The sequence below is a fragment of the Stegostoma tigrinum genome, chromosome 31, assembly GCF_030684315.1.
Source record: "Stegostoma tigrinum isolate sSteTig4 chromosome 31, sSteTig4.hap1, whole genome shotgun sequence".
Lineage (NCBI taxonomy): Eukaryota > Metazoa > Chordata > Chondrichthyes > Orectolobiformes > Stegostomatidae > Stegostoma > Stegostoma tigrinum.
The window spans coordinates 32,906,013-32,912,130 of NC_081384.1; positions in this window are offsets into that span (position 1 = coordinate 32,906,013).

The window sequence follows — 6,118 nt, forward strand, 5'->3', positions numbered from 1 at the left end:
ATCTCTGATAAAGGGTCTAGGCCCGAAACGTCAGCTTTTGTGCTCCTGAGATGCTGCTTGGCCTGCTGTGTTCATCCAGCCTCACATTTTATTATCTTGTGTTCATCCAGCTTCACATTTGTTATCTCGGATTCTCCAGCATCTGCAGTTGCCATTATCTCTTAACATTTCAGATCTGGCCAGGTTCACAAAACTTTGGTTTTCTTCCAGTCTTTTCTCATAATTCCTCTTTGCTTCTCTTATTTAGATTTTCATCTCCCCTCTAAACCTCCAACATTTCTCTTGATTCTCAATATTATTTTCTACCTGACACGTGCCATAAGAATACTTTCTCTTCCTTGTCTTAATTTCTATCTCCTTTGTCATCTAGAGAGCTTCAGATTTGTTTGTTCTACCTTTACCATTCAAGGGTATATACCTTGGCTCTAACCAAAGAAACCTCCTTGAAGTTTAGTTACTATTTTTCCCACCAACCTTTTGTTCCAGTCAATCCTGCCCAGTTCTATTCTTGCTGCATTGAGGTCTGCTGTCTGCCAACTGAGTTTTCTTACACCGGATTGTTGCATATCATTGTCCACCAATATCCTGAACCTTACAATACAATGATCACTGTCTCCTAAATATTCCCCAAATGATACTTGACACACTCCACCCACTTGATATCCTAGAACCATGTCCAACAGTACATTTTTTTCTTGTCAGACTGGAAGAGTATTGCTGTAGGAAGCTCTTTCCCTCCCAGAACACGTGCCTCTCACTCCCACTACAACTGTTAACCAAACTACACCTGGGTAATTGAAGTCTCCCAATATAGAGAGTTGGCATCTCTCTGTAATAACCCTACAGGTTTGGTCTTCTACAACCTTTCAACTAGTGTGTGGTCCATAGTCTGCACTTAACAACCTGATGGTGCACTTTGTGTTCCTTAGTTCTAGCCAAGGTGATTCAGTGGTTGTACCTCTGTCTCAAACAGCCAAGTGGCCTACATTTGTTGCTTGTTTGTATGCAGGAGAAATTAAATAATTTTTTCAAGAAACATGCAAAGATACAATGGGCTGAATGGCCATCTTCTATGATATTGGATTCTGCGAATATGATTTCAGTGTGAGTGAAGTAAGGGATCAAAATTTCACAGAATCTTTCTCCAGGATAGATTGCATGAATGATCAAATAGTTTACTGGGCTAAAGAAGCTGCAAAGCACTTTCCTATCTCTTCCTTTTCTATGACCTTAGTCAGACAAAGATACGCACATTCACCATACAAAATATGCACGTTGTTCACTCTAAGTTATTTTACTTGATACAAATAAAGTCTGGGTTTTCATATCTAGCTCAAAGAAATGCTGTTAGTTGTAGTAACATGATAAATTAGCAACCCAGGCCTCTGAGTCATGTCCTCTTCCCGCAAAGTTTGCAAATGGTAATTAGAAGCGGGCATTGGTTCTTCAGATACCTAACCTTTTGTGTCATGAAGTTTGCCAACAGTAGTATTTGTTGCTAGGCATTAACTTTCCAAGCAAGATCATCATGCTATCTTTGGCACAGCCAAAGTGTGTTACTTTATTATGTATTGCAGGATAAATTTCTTCCTCCCACATTCAGGGTCACAGCAACTGAAACCTGATGCAGTTCCCTTCTCCTTATGAGAACAGCTGTGATTGAGAAACTAAAACCTAACTAATATGGTAGCCAGCACATAAAGAAAATGTCAATACAGTGTGGAGCTGTAGGAACAGAGCAGGTCAGGCAGCATCAGAGGAGCAGGAAAGTCGACATTTCAGAGTGAGACCCTTCGTCAGGGCTCAGGAGGACAAAAGGAGCTCAGAAATAATTGGGAGGATTAGGGCAGTTGGGATGGTGATTAGTGGACTAGGTAGAGTGTTTTAGAAATTGGTCAATGGGAAGGGTAGGACAGATAGGTGAGAAGGGAGATAGACGGGTTGGGTCAGGTCAAGGAGGCGGGCATGAGAGGGAGGGGTGGATGTGGGATAAGGCTGGGGGTCAGGAGATTTTGAAGCTGGTGAATTCTATGTTGAGGCCATGGGCTTTAAGATCCTAAGGCAGGATATAGGGTGTTGTTCCTCCAATTTTCATGTGGCCTCATTATGACATTGGAGGAGACCCAGGATGGGCATTTTGCAAGGGAGTGGGAGGGGGAGTTGAATTGGCTGGCAACCGGAAGGTGGAATTGATTGGAGTGTGCAGACCCGAAACATCAGCTTTCCTGCCCTTCTGATACTGCCTGGTCTGCTGTGTTCTTCCTGCTCCACACTGTGTTATCTCAGACTCCAGCATCGGCAGGTCTTACCATCTCCAACAGAATCTCTGTTGGATATGGAATGATTGTTTGGGGCCTTGGGCAGAGTTGAGGGCAGAGGTGTATAGGGTAGGTGTAGCAAATCCTGCGGTTGCAGGGAAAGTTGCTGGGAGTGGTGGGGTTGGGGGCGAGTGTGGAGCAGATGAGAGACTTTCAGAGACAGCCGTCCCAGTGGAAAACAGATAGGGGTGGGGCGGGGAATATCTCTTTGGTGGTGGGATCTGATTGCATATGACGAAGGTGGTGGAGGATGATGTGTTGAGTTCGATGGGTAGTGGTTTATGAGGACTGGGGGACTCTGTCCTTGTTGTTGGGGGGAGGGGGTTTGAGGGCAGAAGTGTGGGAAATGCAGGAGATACATTTGAGGGCAATATGAATCACCAGAGAGGGGAAGTTATGGTCCTTAAAGTAGGAGGACATCTGAGATGCCTGGAAGTGGAACACTTCATCACAGAGGCAAATGCAGTAGAGGCAGAAGAATTGGGGGTATGGGATTGCATTTTTGCAGGAGCATGGGTGAAAGGAGGTGTGGTTGAGATAGCTATGCAAGTAAATAGGCTTGAAATAGATGTCTGTGCTGATTTTTTTGCCAGAGACGGAGACATAGAGGTCAAGGAAGGGGAGGGAGATTACGGAGCTGGTCCAGTTTAATTTGAGGTTGGGCTGAAAGGTTTTGGTGAAGTGAATGAGCTGTTCAAGCTCCTCGTGGGAGCACAAGGCAGCACTGATACAGTCATCAATGTAGCAGAGGAAGAGGTGAAGGATGGTGTCAGTGTAACAGCGGAAGGAGTACTGTTCCACATATCCTACCGGGGACCAGCGGGAGAGGAAGAAACTCAAGGCTTTCAGGCCTTCCTTATGGATGATACAGGTACAGAGAGATTGAATGTCCATGGTGAAAATGAGATGTCGTAGCCCCCTCACTGATGTTCAAGGCACCAGACAATCATTCTGTGTCCAACAGGGATTCACCTGTACATCTTCTAACCTGGTTGACTGCATCCATTGCTCCTGAGGTGGTCTCATCTACATCGGAGAGATCAAAGACAGACTCAGTGACAGATTCATGGAGCATCTTTAATCTGTACGGGAGGGAGCCATGTTCACAGAGCAAAATTGTTTGTAGCCTTTCAGGTTCCAGTACTTCAGGTAAAAACCCGAGTTCCTTTTAAATGAGTTCAGAGTTTTTGTCTCAATTACCAAACTGGGCAGTGAATTCCAGACACTCACCACCCTCTGGCTGAAATGTTTTCCTCACATCTCCTCTAATCCTTCCACCAAGCACCTTAAATTTCTAACCCCCACTGGTAATTGATCTTTTTACTGAGGGAAATAGGTCTTCTATGGCCACTCCATGTATCTCCCTCCTTATTTTGACGAAGTGAACTGGCTGGGTTTTTGAAAATAAAAGGCAATGGTTACATGGTGACATGAGGCTAACTTTCATTTCACATTTTGTTGAATTCAAATCTCTCCACCTGCCAAGGTGGGATTTGATCCCTAGTTTCCAGAGCATCAGCCTTGGCCTTGGTAGTAGTACAGTCCATTATAGATGTTCACCTTATGTGTTGAATGAAGTAAAGTCCAGTTCAATGCAATAGTGGAATGTAGTGCCTTCTGTGCATTTTATACTGTTTGTCTCCTGGTGTTGGTTGTTGTTGACCTTTCCAACTATTATTGTCCAATTGTTTTTGCATGAAGAACAATGCCTACTATTTGGTCATCTAACTCTCTCCCACTATTTATGGGTCGATGGTACACCCCAAACAGTCTGGGAATTGGCCTGGCTGTATTGGCAACCCAGGGGAATTGTTCCAGTGATGGGACAATTCGAACATTGTATGGTTGCGCCTGATTAGATCGCGGAGGGGAAAAGACAGTTTCAACAGGAGGTGTCAAGAAAACTTGGGATGACTCTGGCCTCAATCTAGGGAGGGTACAGGGCCTGCAATGGTAAACAAAAGGAAAGCTGATGCGGTCAGGTTCAGGGGGAAGGGGTTTGGTGGTGTGCCTTTTGGCAGCTGGCACATTGACTCATTTTTGGGCCAACTTTAATGAGGTCAGAATGATTATTGTGCAGGCAAGAAAGTATTGTCAGGTTGGAAGGTAATCGAGCAGCAGCAAAACTCACCAAGCAGCTGTGATGGTAGTAACAGGAAGCTGTCCTCACAAGCTTCACAGCAATGGAGATCATTCAGTTTAGTGACTTGGCGAGATGCAAGACTAACTTCTGAGAGGGCATTACCTAAAGGTTTATGGGGAAGTATTTCAGGGGAAAGTGTCCCCTTCATAGGATTGTGCCTTTTCACTTATATGTCTCACAAATCACCCGAAAGTGAAAGGACCATGAGACAGATCAATCCTGCTATTCTCCTTGTAATGCTACACTCCAAAGGAACAACAATCAAAGGGTTCTAAGCTAACAGAAGCCAACTGCATACACCACAGAGCCCATACAGAGACAAGCAGCAGTAGAAGATTCATGCTAAAGGAGAACTCTTGCACAGAACAGTATCTCCAGGCTATCTTCGGGTGAGTGACACCCAGTGATGTCATGAGGTATCATCTGATACCCATGCCAGCTGCTGAATGAGGATTCAAAACTGCACGGACTGGATGACAACTTAATTCCAGTGGCCTTTAAGATAACAACTGCTCTTAATTTCTAAGCTAGTGGATTGGTTCATGGTGCTACTGAGGACCTCACAAGAAGCACTCATGCATGCAACAAAAGCCTCTACTCATTAGCCTACAAAGCAAATGTTCCTCTTCCCCGTTGGACAAAACAGGCCTTGTGGATTCCTACCAGGAATGGCTATAGCAGTAGCCTGACCTGTTCTATATTCCCTCTGTGCATTCTCTCGGTCACGGGGAGTCCAAAGATGATGACTTTCTAGCACGCCTATATCTGGGGACAACATCTAGAATTTAGCAAAAATTCCTTCAGCACCTAATGCACCATTCTTGGCGAAATTTGTAACTTGCACCATTATAGAAAGTACCAAATCAAATCCAAGCAACAATCAATAACCAGTAACTAAAATGAAAGTATTTGAAGACCTATTTAAATAGCTCAGGTTGCAGTGCGCTGAGGTGCTTATGTGGCCAAGATAAGCAGCTGAGCAACATTCAGTCTGTTGTGTGGAGCTTCAAAATTACAATAGTGTCAAATCAGTTTGACATCCTGATGTGTCTATTCTGCATTTTCCTGTCAGCCATTCACTATGTGTGCTACCCCCCACCAATATAGTTCCTGCCTCAACAAGCTCCTAAAAAGTCCAATGAGTGGCGTCTAAACTAATTGAAATCCCTACTGGTGCTTGTAGCACCCAGAAGATGGGTGCAATGATCCCAGTATCTTTTCTGAATATAATTATGATTAGACTCCAGAAGTTCAAAAGCGAAATGCATGTTCTTCAGTTTTAAATAAATAGGGAAAATGCTTGCAATACCCGACGGTTAGGTAGCATCTTAAGGATGGAGAGAGACAAACACAGACAAGCAATGTTAACAGCCTAAATTTACTAGCTCTTGACCAGTCAGAATGGAGATGGGAGAGTTGGGAATTGTAAAAGAAGTACAAGCAAAGACCCCCATAACGGACTATCTGTCAGGGATATTGGAATTTTGTTGATGTAGAATGTTTGCACGAGGTGAGGAGGCTGCTAAAATGGTCATGCTGATCCCACAGCAGGCAAGTGGAGGCTCCAGAATATCTTTTGACCTGACCTAAGGGAAGCCCGTGGTAAAATTCAATTCGCTGTCCTTTTCAGCATTTCCTCTTCTTTGCGTATCATCAT